The 14,209-nt window shown below is 36.5% G+C and overlaps 1 protein-coding gene across 21 annotated transcripts in view; it reads left to right on the top strand.

Annotated features, from left to right (window-relative positions):
- Positions 1 to 14,209, top strand: part of FUT8 (fucosyltransferase 8) — a 187,087-nt gene that overhangs the window by 50,086 nt on the left and 122,792 nt on the right. Inside the window, exon 4 of one of the 21 annotated variants that reach the window (XM_053927882.1) lies at positions 1,087 to 1,206. The exons of 19 other annotated variants lie outside the window; for them this stretch is intronic. The gene's annotated coding sequence lies outside the window, so the exon portion shown is untranslated. Of the gene's footprint in view, positions 1 to 809; positions 1,207 to 14,209 lie in introns of those variants that run through there. One more of the 21 variants, XM_045201385.3, reaches the window with a different exon arrangement.

Genomic DNA, 14,209 nt, shown 5'->3' on the forward strand with positions numbered 1-14,209 from the left:
CTTTTGGTTATGGGATGACACTCCAACCAACTGAGCCACACTGGCCAGAGACTTGTCTGGTTTTGATATCAGAGTATGCTGGCCTCATAAAATGAATTTGGAAGGGGTCCAGTCTCTTCTTTAGAAGAGTTTGAGAAGGACTGGTGTCAGTTCTTCTATATATGTTTGGTAGAATTCACCAGTGAAGCCATCTGGTCCTTGACTTTTCTTTGTTAGGAGGTTCTTGGTTGCTGATTTAATCTCCTTAATAATCAATTTGTTCAGATTTTCTGTTTTTCATTATCTAGTCTTGGTAGATTGTGTGTTTTTAGGAATTCGTTCATTTCTTCTAGGTTATTTTTTTGTTTTATAATTGTTCATCGCAGTCTCTCAGGATCCTTTGTGTTTGTGTGGTATCAGTTGTAGTGTCTCTTTTATAAGTTTGTTTGATTCATCTCTTTTTCTTGGTAAGTCTAGCTAAAGGTTTGCCTATTTTGTTTATCTTTTCAATAACCAGCTTTTAGTTTCACTTAGTTTTTCTATTGTCTTTTTAGTTTCTGTTGCATTTATTTCCACTCTGATGTTTGGGATTTTTGTTGTTGTTTTGTTCTGCTTCTTTTGTTCTGTTATAAGTTTAATTGAGGTATAAAGCTAGGTTGTTTATATGAGATCTTTTTTCTTAATGTGGGTGGTTATTGCTATGAATTTCCCTTTAGAACTGCTTTTGCTGCATATCTTAAGTTTTGGTATGTTTTATTTCCATTTTCATTTGTCTAAATATTTTTTTTATTTTTCTTCTAATTTTTTCTTTGATCCTTGGTTGTTCAGAAACATGTTCTTAAATTCATACGTTTGTGAATTTTCCAATTTTCTTCTTATAATTAATTTTTAGTTTCATATTATTGTGGTAAAAATACTTGATATGATTTCAACTTTCTTAAATTTATTAAGAATTATTTTGTGGTCTAATGCAAGATCTATTCAGAAAAATGTTCCACATGTGTGCTTGAGAAGAATGTGAATTCTACTATTGAATGGAATATTTTGTAAATGTTACGTCTATTCAGTCTAAATGTATAATTTAAGTGATATTCTTTTTTTTTTTAGAATCCTTACCAGAGAGAGGAAGGGGGGGAAAGAGAGAGAGAGAAGCATTGATGTGAGAGAGAAACATGGATCAGTTGCCTCCTGTATGCACCATAACTGGGGTTTGAACCCACAGCCTATGTATGTGTCCTGACTGGGAATCAAACCTGCAACCTTTTGGTGAATGGGACAGTGATTCAACCATCTGAGCCACTTGGCCAGGGCTTGATATTCTTTGTAGATGATCTATTCTTCGTTAAAAGTAGGGTATTGAAGTCCTGTGCAATTATTGTTATGCTGTCTCTTCACCTCTTTAGGTCTGTTATTATTTGCTTTATATATTTAGGTGATTCTATGTTGGCTGAATACAAATTTACAAAATATAACTTGTATTGATCCCTTTATCATTATAAAATAACTTTCTTTTTCTTTTATTAGTTTTTGGCTTTAATCTACTTTGATGATAAATGTAGATATCCCTGCTTTCTTTTGATTTTAATTTGCATTGAATGTCTTCTTATATTCTTTTATTTTCAGTCGTATGTGTCCTTAAAGCTAAAATGTGTCTCTTATAGGCAGCATATAGTTGACCATTGCTTCATTATTATTTTTTTAAATCTATTCAGCCAGTCTTTGTCTTTTGATTGGAGAACTTAGTCTACCTACATCTAAAGTAATTATTGATAGGTAGCTATGAACTTTTGCCATTTTGTTATTTGTTGTCTGTTTTCTAATTTCTCTTTTTCTTCTTTGTGTCTCTCTTTGTGGTTTGATGAATTTCTGTAGTGGTATGTTTAGATTCCTTTCTGTTAATATTTTGTGTATCTACTAGGGGTTTTTGCTTTGTGGTTACCATGAGTTATATATAAAACATCTTATATTTGTAAGTCTGGTTTTTTTAAAGATTTTATTTATTTTATTTTTAGATAGAGGGGAAGGGAGGGAGAAGGAGAGGGAGAGAAACATCAATGTGTGGTTGCCTCTTGTGCACCCCCTACTGGGGACCTGGCCCGCAACCCAGGCAAGTGCCCTAACTGGGAATCAAACCGGCAACCCTTTGGTTCACAGGCCTGTGCTCAGTCCACTGGGCCACACTATAAGTCTGTTTTAAGTTAATAATAAGTTATGCTCAAAACACACTACAGCTCTATATTTTTAGTCTATCCCTGTATGTTTTATGATTTTGGTGTCATAATTTATATCTATTTTTACTAGTTTTGTCTTTTAGCCTTCATATTAGATTTATGTGATTTACCTACTCCATTACAAATTAATCTTGATTTAACTGTGTATTTATTTTTACCAGTGAGATTTATACTTTAATGTTACTAATTAGCATTCTTTTCTCGAAGCTTGAAGAAGTCGTCTTAACATTTCTTCTAAAGTTACCCTAGTGTTGGTGAATTATTACAGTTTTTATTTGCTTGGAAAATGCTACCTCGAATTTTGAAGTACAGTGTTGACAGGGAGAACATTCTTGGTTGTCTGTTTTGCTTCTTTCAGCACTTTGAACATACCATGCCAGCATCTTCTATCCTGCAAAGATTTTTCAGGTTTTGCTGAAAAGTCTGTTGATAATCTTATTTCCTTTTTATAATAACATGTCTTTTCTTGCCGCTTTTAAGATTCTCTACTTGTCTGTAACTTTTGACTACTTAATTATAATATGTCGTGATTTAGATTCATTTTATTTGAAACTCTATGGGATTTCTGCGTATCTGTTTTTCTTACACAAGTTAGAGGAGTTTTCAGCTATTATTTTTTTGAAGAATCTTTCTGCCCCTTTCTCTTTGTCTTTTCTTTCTGGAACCTCAGTGTGTATACTGGTGATATTGATGGTGTCCCATAATTCCTTTATGCTATATTTACTGTTTTTTCCTTCTCTGATCAGATGAATTCTGCCTTGTATTCAAGTTTGCTGGTCCTTTCTTCTGCTTGATGTAGTCTATGGTTTAACCCCTCTTTTGATTAAAAAAAAATTCTCTTATTGTGTTGTTCAGCTCTGTGGTTTCTGTATGGTCCTTTCTTATTTTTTTGGTTTCTTTTTTTTTTTTTTTGAACATCTCATTTTGTTTATGCACTATTCTCCTGATCTAGGTGAGCATTTTTATGACAATTATTTTGAACTCTTTATCAGTTAAATGTCTTATCTCTATTTCGTTAAGGTCTGTTTCTAGAGTTCTACTGTTTTGTTTTGTTGAACGTAGTCCTGAGTTTCCTCACTTTTCTCAGCTCTCTGTTTTGTTTTATTTTCATTAGATAAAATAGCCAGCTCTCCCAGTTGACACAGTAGTCTTGGGTAGATAATGAAATCGTTCAACTTCATCCTAGCTCTTGGTTGTCTCTCAAACATTTGTGATTGTCCAAGTTGTCTTCTTTGTGACTCTCAGTAGTAGGGGGATACTAAGACTTGTCAGTGTCCAAAAGGGGAGGACCCATTAGCATCTATATGCAGGGTGATTAGAAGCTGGACCCTCAGGTATCAGCTTTTAAATTATGCAAGTAGAGGGAAAGACTCGGATCTGGATTTCTGTCTGGTCCCTCTGTGCTGAGCCCTGGGTGTTAGCCACTTAAGAACTGCTGCTTTTTTTGCTATGGTCTTATGAGAGTTATGAAAGCAAGCCCTACTTGCTACCAGAACAAGGCAATCAAGGGGTGCATGCTCTGGGTAGGTGCCAGATGTGTGTAGAGCTCTTTTCATGGAGATATTTGTGACTGGAGTAGTCTACAGGGAGAATGCAGAGATGACTTCCTGTTCTCCAGGAAGCATCTGTCCCTAGATGCTTACTAAATTAGAAGCTTGATCCTCAGGCAGCTGCTTTTAAAGTATGTAAAGGAATGAGTAGGAGATGGGTATTTCTGTTTGCTTTCTGTTGAGCCCTGGTGAGATAGCCAACTAAGAACTACTTTGCTGTACTCCTTTTGAGCCTGAGTGCAAGCCAGGTTATCAGGAGGTGTTTGTACTCTATGCAGCAGCTTTGAAATCCAGGTTCTAGGCTTGTGCATGAACTCCTTCAGGGAGATACTGGGTACCTGGAGCCGAGGCAAAAGCTAGGCAGATGGGTTACTCAAGATGGCATCCTCTGGCTTCCCTGGTCTTCAGAGAGGATCTCAACCCCTAAACAGTTTTCAATAAGAAGCCTGACCCTCAGGCTGCAGCTTTTAAGATATGCAGATAGCCTTTTTCAGGGAAACACTGGGAGATGGGCATTTCTGTTTCTTGCCTCTGAGCTGAGTGCTTGGGGTTAGTCATAGTGAGTTCTTCTTTGTTTGCTATATAGTCTTGTGGGTCTCCTGGATGCTTGCCTCATTAATTTTCAGAGCTAGGTGTTTTGGGGGCACGTTCCTCTGATGGAAGTCCTAAAAGTGGGGGTGCTAGATGTTGGGTCCAAACCCTTCACTCTTCAGGGAAAAGCTAGTAGTTGTGAATTCCCTCCTAATTCTATGTTGTTGTGTTGGGAGTAGGGTAATGATGAGAGCGTGTCTTAGCCTTTCCTTGCTGTTTGATGTCAGTTTTTTCTTGTTTTCCTCATATGTAGTAGTCACTCAGCCAGTTTCTGGATTTCTATCAGAGGGACTTGTTTCCTGTTTAGTTGTATGTTCAGTGTGTTGTGGGAGGAAGTGAGTTCAGGAGCTCCTGTGTCACCATCTTGGACCAGAATCAGTTTGTGATTTTTAACTAATTTCCCTTTTAATGAATAATTATCGAGGGAGTTAACTGAGATGCTGATTATATCTAAAGTATCACACAAAGATGGGTCTTAAAATTTGTATAATTTCACTTGTATAATTATACATGATGTAATTTTTTAAACTAAATATACTATAAGGGAATATGTTTGGAATAATATCCAAAGGATTTTATGTGTTGTTTATTGGGATCATACATACATGTAATTTGGGTCAGAGACTTGTTTCATAGTTACATAAAATAGATGACATGGTTAGGGAGAAGAAATTTAAAATGTGAGCTTCTGCAAAAACACCAAAATAAAGAAATGCAGTGTCGTTTCTTACGTACATTTTTAACATTAAAAAAAGTTAACATTAAAAAGAGTTTTCAGCTATTATTTGTTTGAAGAATCTTTCTGCCTCTTTCTCTTTCTCTTTTCTTTCTGGAAAACCTAAGAAAGCCGAGAATGCTTCTTGCATTTATATAACAATTCTGATCTATTAGTTGCAGAACAAAAAACAATGGAATATAATTAATTATATAGTAAAAAATAGCTTTTAACTGTGAAGATGTCATTCCATCAAGTTCTTCAGTTTATTAACTGTTGGTTATTATGATTTAAAAAAAGTATATTTGGGCAGTTCCAAGAAAAACTTCAGAACAACTGTAATTACAGCTACATATTTAGTCAAAATAGGGGTTTTTAAAGGCTCCTCATCCTCTTTTGCATCTCTCTCTCACCCTAAGTAACTCAATTTAGTTGTAAAAGTTTTGGTAAGCTCAGGCTACTCAAAACTGGATTGCTATGTTTTCTAACTTTATGCAGATTTGATTACTATATGTGACTCTATTGAAGTTCCTGGAACCTTTTAGTCCTCCTACTTTACAGTTCAGTGACTTGTCAGTTTATTTCTGCATTGAATTTTGTAGATGTAGATCTATATTTTATAGATATTCCAAACACAGTTTAGTGATTTTTACCAGGGCTCAGGCATCTGCTAAAACTAATTATAGGGATATAGTTTTTCAATCTAAATTTGAGCTAATGTTGATATTACAACTTCACTGGAATTATCTTCAAACCTTACATCTATTTTAAAAAATTTCCTTCAAATTTTACTCTAATAGAATTGCCTGTTAACTTTGTTTAAAACAAATTTGGCAAATCTCTTAATTTTTGGAGCAAGTTTTCTTATAACAAATCAGAAGTCAAATACACACTCATGTTAGTGCTCTGCTCACTCCTTTCCTGTAGCTTTATGATCCAGGGATGTGGTAATTCTGAGGTCTGGTTTTCAGTTCATCAGTCAAGGATTGGTTATAAGTGCTATGGAGAATTGTGGCTAAGAGCAAGGTTTGGGGCCAATCTCCCTGTCCCAGTTAATTACCATCTCGTTTGCAAATGCTAATTATACTTAATATTGATCAGGGGCTATAATAACATAACTTGGATTCTTACCAGAATTCTACAGTGGTACCTTCCAGAATTTCATTCAAAATTGTAATGATTTGTTGTTCAATCATACATAGGGAAATTGAAAGAGTCTTTTACCAAAATTAATAATTTAACACTTTCAGGTAGGAAAGCAAATGAAACATGCCTGTATGTGCATTGCACCATGTTCAAAGTGATAAGGGTACAGAGATGTATGGTTCTTACCTTCAAGTTAAACTGGGTAAAAATGGTGCAAATATGCACATTAAAATAACAAATCATCTTTTATAGAGGGTAAATAAACTTCAATTTAAATCCTCAGACTAAGAAACTCTTTAGATTTTAAATCCAAAAGATCTAGACCAACTTTCTTATTATAACATGTAAGGAAAAGTCATGGATTACCTTGTCATTGATTAACTAGGAGATTTATAGGACATCCTAAATAGGAACTCAAGAGTGACAGACAATAGGTAGTAGGTTAACTTTGCTTTTTGTGATCTTGGATGTCAGGTAATATTGATCGATTGTTCACTGTAGGTACTTTATAGAGAAAATGCTGGTTCTCTTCTCATGAGTCTAGTAGGAATATCAGCAGAATATGAACTTATATAGTAGGTTATTTTTAGAGGGTAAAATTAAACAGAAGTCATTTCAGAGAATATTGGTGAATTCAAATGAATGGTAAAACACATTCATTAAGACAGACTAAGGAAACTATTAACAAAACTGCAAAAGTTTTAAAACATGGATTGGCTTTTAAATATGAGGGAAGATAGCAGGTAAAATTTCAGGTGGATTGTAATTTTGATGATGAAGGCACAACTAATTATGTGAGAATAAGGAAGAAACTTAACACAGACAAACTTTTAGGAAGGAAAATAAAACTGTGATTTTAATAAGATAGGAAAAAGTGAAATGTGAAAAGCAATTTAACTTTATTTAGAGACCGTTGATGCATTTATCTTATTACCAAAACTCGTTGTCACTGTCCTTCATCTTCTCCCTTCCCCTGCTGATTCTCTCTAAGAAAGACTCCAGTGTGGTGTGGTGTGATATGGTGAGTACAGTTCTGGACTTGTCACTGAGGACCAGCATGGTGTAGGACTAAAAGTTTGCCTATGAAGACATATAAAAGTGAATAATTTTAAATTAGTTACTTACACTTCTGAGCTTCATCAACCTGGGTCACACTGTTTGCCCCATCCTGGTGATTTCCTGAGGTCCTGACCCATAACTACTTTCAGGTCCACCCAAGTGGTTTTCAGTGGCTTTTCCATTCGAGTGGCTTCTCTTGGCCCTTGCTTCAGATCTTTCTAAATTCTCTCGAACAAGCAGCAACTGGCTCCAACAAGCTCCATACCTCTCCCTAAGTGATCTCAGGCCCAGCACTAGCAGCAGCCTGCCTTGGTTCATAGCCTGGCCTCTCCTGGGCACCTCCAAGCCCAGCACAAGTAGCAGCCATTTGCAGAGTGCTTTGTAGCTTTGTAGCTTATGTTGTGTGACCCTGGACAGAACACAGGTGGTGGCTGATCTTGGATGTGCCAGTAGCAATCAAGGCTTAAGTACAACATGAGGGTGTACACAGCCCACATGATGGATGCTCCTTGAGGTGTGTACCCAGCCTGGGTAATAGGGGACTGTGCCACTGGACCCTACAGACACCCACTACATTAGGCAACACTACCAAGACAGGGAATCATAGAAGCTCTATCTACTACATAGAAACAAACCCAGGGAGGCTGCCAAAATGAGGAGACAAAGAAACATGGGTTATTATTATTAAAATAAAGTTGGCATACAATACTATATTAGTTTCAGGTATGAGTGGATGGAGTTTTAAATTTGGGTTGCCATATAGTGAAAGTCTAAACTTGGGCTCTCCAATAGCTGTAGATAGGAGCTTGTTGACTTTTTAGGTGTACAGTAAGGACTCAGTAGCTAAGTCTACTGCCACAAAGAATTTGCAGTTTTTAGACTTGATGAGTACTGTCAATGGGATATGTTCCGTATTTTAACATCTGGGCTGGATACCTTGATAGGGGCTAGAATAATAAGGGGGAGCTTAGGGAACATTTATTCTATCCCCCTTGAAGATACCTTTTCCAGAATCCTGAATTAGCTTGACTGTTTTTCATAGTGAAGAATCTTTGTTATGTGATGCAGTAAACTTTCTTATGGGCTCTTGTGTGTTGAGGTTCTTGTTTTGGTCAGCCCCAAGTGACCCCTGCTTCCATTGGTTGTTCTCTTTTCTTTACATTTTATTTGATATGCTACCGGCTTGACTGAGGAGAGAACCTGTTGGTAGAGCAGCCTTAGGAAGCAGGACAAAAAGGAAAAATAATGATGATAACAATAGCTAATATTTATTAGCACTGAAGTCTCAGGTGCCATCCTAAATGCATTTCTTATACATATCACAACAACCTACAGTATTGATATATTAATATTAAATATTTAAATGAAATATTAATTAATGATAAGTGATAACTTAATAGTACCTACTTTAGTTACAGGCCATGGAACTGAGCTGTAGTGCTTTGCACAGTGGGAGGTGTGCTAATGCTAGGGCTGTTTGCTTCTAGAGACTAAACCTTTAGTGGTACCACATATTGCTTCTTAGAGGTAATCTGGAGGCTTCTTTGGGAAAATTTTCTGACTTTCTGTCTCTAAGTGTGATGGCCATTAGAGACAAAAAATGAATATTTTAAAGCCAGTAACTTGGTTGGGGTGGAGTAGTAAAGGATGTGGAAGTAATTCAAAATTTTAAGATTGAATGAACGTATTAGAAAGGGAAGGAAACTGAATATACCATATTTTTTGGACCATAAGGCACACCTAGGTTTTAGAGGAGGAAAATAGGAAAAGAATTTTTGAAGTAAAATATGTGGTAAAATATTTAATAACATCCTTTAAAGCAGAAATCCTTTTCTGCTTTGACATCTTTCCACAATTACGGTAGATTCAGCAGGAGACTACAGTACGCTATCGTACCTGTCTACAACAAAACACAGTAATGACAGAACTATCAGCACCGAGTCCTTCATAGTTATAGGGGCGCTGTAGCTGAGAACATCAGTGGATGACGCACTGTTATGGGGGGATCTGCTGCTGACACTATTATGGAGGAGATCTGCTGCTGGAGGGCCACAGGTTGTGCAACACTCTTATACGGGGACAGCAGTTTTGCACAACCTGTGTGGCTCTGCAGCTGTTGCCAAATTACAGCTCCCATCATCCCAATCTGTCCAAGCATGATGGGAGTTGTAGTTTTGCAACAGCTGCAGGGCCACATTGACAGGTGACCCTGTAGTGGAATTTGCCTATGTTAATCTTAATGGGCGACACACCAGTCACGTGATGGAGGCACGTAGGGGCGCCGCAGGCTTTCTTCTAACGTGCCCGCGCCGCCTTTACCCTCCTCCCTAGCACTATAGTGTGCTGCAGCGGGGACTCGGCCCTGTCTCCCTTGCTTCCAACCGCAGGGACACCCCCTCCTCCCAGCCTAGGGGCCGCAGCACCACCCCACTCCTGCCACCGCCAGCTTCCTGCAGTGGTGACCCTGCTCCTGCCTCTTATGACCCTGCTCCACTGCTGCGCCCCGCCCCCCCCTCCGCCAAGCAAGCCAGGTAAGCCACATTCGGACTATAAGATGCACCCCCATTTCCCCCCAATTTGTGGGGGGTGCGTCTTATAGTCCGAAAAATACGGTAATTTACTTCCTAAATTGGGGGAGAAGGAAAGTTTGGTTAGGCTATTGTAATGACTAAGTTTTATGATGGTATAAGTATGAAAGCTCGATATATGAATAGTTTAGTAAGAGCTTATGATCACTAGTTTACAGACTAGCACTGTCCAGTAGAAATAAAATATAAACTGTGCATGTAATTATAAATTTTCTGATAGCCATATTAAGGTAAGAAGAACAAGTGCAGTTAGTTTTAATATGTATTTTTTAACCTAATATATTAAAAATATTTCAACAAGTAATATAAAATATCAGTGAAATATTTTATATTCTTTCATTTCTTAATAAATTGGTATGTATTTTATACTTAGACCATTTCTCAGTTCAAGGAAGCCGTATTTCACATGCTTAATGGCCATATTTGCCTACTGACTACTTTACTGGACAGCGAATTTATATACCATTGGAAGATTAAAGATTGATGCTGTTGCTACATTAATTAAAAATTTGTGATTGGATTACAAATAAATGGCTTATTTTCCCTCTGTGTATAGCAAAAAATGAGTGAAGAGCAGTCTGGGTTCGAAAGTCATCACCATTCAGTTGTGTCCAGAGAATCTGCTCAAGAGGGGAACATGTTTTTTATACTTAGTAAGACGGGGTAAGAAAAGATTTACTGCTGTTTGAGGTACTGTGGGTATTATTTAGTTAGAGGGATAGTGTTTTTTTCATAGACAGAGCTTTGGAGAAGTATACAGTTTTTAACTCTTGAAACATGGTGTTCATTGGTTCAGGGGTTCTGTACCTTTGGAACCCTTCATAATGTAACTGGTTTACTTTTTGTGGGATTTAATATATTTAAGGTTACATTTCTCAGGCAGGGATTTCTAAAATCTTCCTGTTTCCTCAAAAACAAAAAAACCCCAAAAAACATAAACTTACCATGTTAAAAAATGACAATAAATCTTTCCTAACTGTAAAAGTATAATATGCATTGTTTGTAGAAATTTATGTAATGAAGATACCTATTTAGTGAGCAGATCTCCAGCAGAAGAAAGTATTCTCCTGTCGTCACTGTGACTTGCTGCTGCTGTACTGGGGTTTCTTGGGCAGTAGCACTCCACTGAGTCAGAGCCTCTCTGGTTTGTATGGGACAGGTACTGAAGACTTTATTTCCTTCAAGGATAGCATGAACAAATGGGAGTTCTTGCTGAGTTATATTTGCATATTTTATATATTATATGTCATTTTATTTGTCTAAGAGCCTCATTTTAATGCATTTAATTAAAAATTTTCCTAGAGAGTTATCTATAAAATTATAAAATTTATAAAACCAAACAATGGCCGCAGGACTTGAATTAACTTGTTGATATCAGGTTAAAATATGTTTTAGAGCAGTTTTCTGCTCTGTACAATTTAACAGAATAGAATGTGCTTTTTTCATTAGTAATTTCAATTTTCTGAATTTGTAGTTTTAGTGATATGCTGATGTTGTCAGTATATGAATATAGTCTTTTTGCCATGACCAGTTGAGTTTTATTTGTTTTGAATGTGGTCTTGGTTCAAGTGGGGGTCAGGGAGGTTAGTAGAGACCAGTGCTTACCATTTTGGGGATGGGAGGTGGAAATAGGCAAACTAGAAATTTACTTGGAAGAAAGACAACAATAGCCACTTAGTATGAACTTGAGATGAGACAAAAAACGTATTCTGAGGGAACTTAGAGAGTGTTTTGAAAAAATAAATGATTTATGTACAAAACAGTCATTAGGAACATAATCAGATTTTACAAAATTTGATAGGAAACATCATGTTAGAGAACTTTGAATTTCATATTTATTATGTTCATATTTTGTGTGGCTGAAATATAGAAGTCTCGTAGTTATTTTGAATTTGACTGTCCTGTAGCTTCTTAGATTCTTAACCAAGGATCACAGTCCTTAGATGTGGAAAGTCACAAGACTGATTTTGTAATATCCTTGAGTTAAAAAAACTAACATTGAATGATGTTAGACTAGATTCCATTAACTTGTTTGTTTTCTGCTGGAAGGTTAATAGTCATATTGACCTTTGTCATGGAGTTATTACTAATTAATAATTCTAGAGTGCTCTGAAAACATTAGTTTTTAAAACATCAAGCATTATATCTGTTAGAATATTTCCTAACACCAAGTAGTTTCTTCTTTAACCTGTACTTAATAATGGGTATTATATTTATCTGTGATTGGCCACTCATCATAGTCCTATGCCTGTCCTTTAATTTCTAGTCATTTAGGAACATTTGTGAGAATGTGTTTAACACATGCTTGACCTGGGGATGACTCAGGAAAATTCTTGTAAAGGGTGGTTATGACTGTGGAATGGTTTTGTACCTACTGTTGTTGCCGTGCTGCTTCAGAAAGTTAGCCTAGGTTCAGCCTTTGGAGTTAGCGTGCATTATCTCGCACCCTGTCTCTCTGTTCCTTAACTATCCCTGGGCAAGTTAGTAAACCTTAATTTCCTTAACTACAACTCGGAAATAATAATAATCTCAATAGGGTCATTATGAGGACCCCCACAAAATAATAAGTCTATTATTAGGAATAATTTAAGCTTTCTGTTTTTTTTTTCCCTATAGTAAATATTTTAGTTTTTTAGAGTGGTTTTATGTTCACAGAAAAATTGCGAAGGTGATACAGAGGTTTCACATACCGAGGGGGGACCCAAAAACTAGAATTATCTCCTGGAAGGTGGGCCCCTTGTAGTACAGGCTTCCCTGACTAGGTGAGTGTTCTAGGAGCCCATCTATCAGCTGGCATTGCTGTGAGAGGCTGCATTTGGCTTCTGTGAAATATTTTTGAAAGACTCTTTCAACATTTTCATTTTACATTTCATGATGGGCCATTTATGAATATACCTGCCCACACCATGCTGAGTGTTCAGCAGTCAGCAGTTTTTGACCAAAAAAGAAAAGAAAAACTAAAATGGGGTGACTTTTTTGCCCCACCCTCCCTATTCATCTGATCTTGCCCCAAGCAATTCACCCCCCCATAAAAAAAAAAGTCCTCAAAGGGAAATGTTTTGCTGATGTGGAAGAGGCAAAACAAAAAATGGCAGAAGCACTAAAAAGCATAAAAATCGACAAGTTCAAAAAGTGCTTTGAGCAGTGGAAAAAAGGTCTCAATAGGTTTTTGTATCTAGTGGAAGAGTAGTTTGAAGATGACTGAAGTTTAAACATGTAAGAATAAATACACATTTTTTATAAATTCTGTTTTTTGGGGGGTTCCCCTGTATAACTCCTGTCCCCACACATGCATAGCCTCCCCCGTTATAAATATCCCTCACCAGAGTGGTACATTTGTTAACAATTGATGAACCTACACTGACATATCATAACCACTTAAAGTCCATAGTTTACCTTTGGGTTCACTCTTTGTCATGTACATTCTGTGGGTTGGGACCAATGTATAATGACATGTATCCATCATTACAATAGCACACAAAGTATTTTCACTAACCTAAAAATTGTCTGTGTCTATTCATCATTCCTCTGCAGCCCTCAACTCCCAGCCCTGGACACCCCCTGATCTTCTCACTCTCTCCATACTTTTGTCTCTTCAGTATGTAGTCTTTGCAGATTGTCTCCTTTGACTTTAAGGTTCCTTCATGTCTTTTCATGGCTTGATAACTCATTCCTTTTTAGCACTGAATAATATTCTAATGCCTTGATGTACCAGCGTTTACCTATTTTTTCACCTACTGAAGAACATTTTGGTTGCTTCCATTTTTGGGAGTATGAACAAACACTCATGTACAGGTTTTTGTGTACATGTCAGTTTTCAGCTAATAGCTACTTCTAGTGAGCATTTATTTATTTCAGCCAGACATTGTGTTATGTACTTTATCTGCAGTATATTATTTAATTCTTGAGTATATTATAGATTATGTAGAGTGTATGGCCCATAATAATATATGTCCAGTAACTGGTTGCTATTATTTTTTTCTGTGTTAGTGTCAAGTGTGTAGTTTAATCAGAAGTTGAGGTTGTTAACATGAAGATAGGACTGCAAAGTCCTTTCCAGTAAGTGAAGGACTTACTGGAAAGTTGACAGTGGTTTGAAGGTGAAATATATGGTTATATTAAATTGTAGTTCAAGGATAATCTTCATGCTAATCACTTTGGAAGCTTGTTAAAATGTAGAGTTTGGGGTTCTTCCTCAGGAACTCAGATTTTGTGAATTAGAATCTCTGGTCATGGAGCCCATATTCTGTAAATTTTACTAGCTTAATATGTAATTCGTATTCACTATGAAGTTTGAGAATCATCTTTCAAATTTATTCTTCCTTATGATGAAGAAATAATTCTATTGAT

Source organism: Desmodus rotundus, chromosome 7 (genome assembly GCF_022682495.2).
Source record: "Desmodus rotundus isolate HL8 chromosome 7, HLdesRot8A.1, whole genome shotgun sequence".
Classification (NCBI taxonomy): domain Eukaryota; kingdom Metazoa; phylum Chordata; class Mammalia; order Chiroptera; family Phyllostomidae; genus Desmodus; species Desmodus rotundus.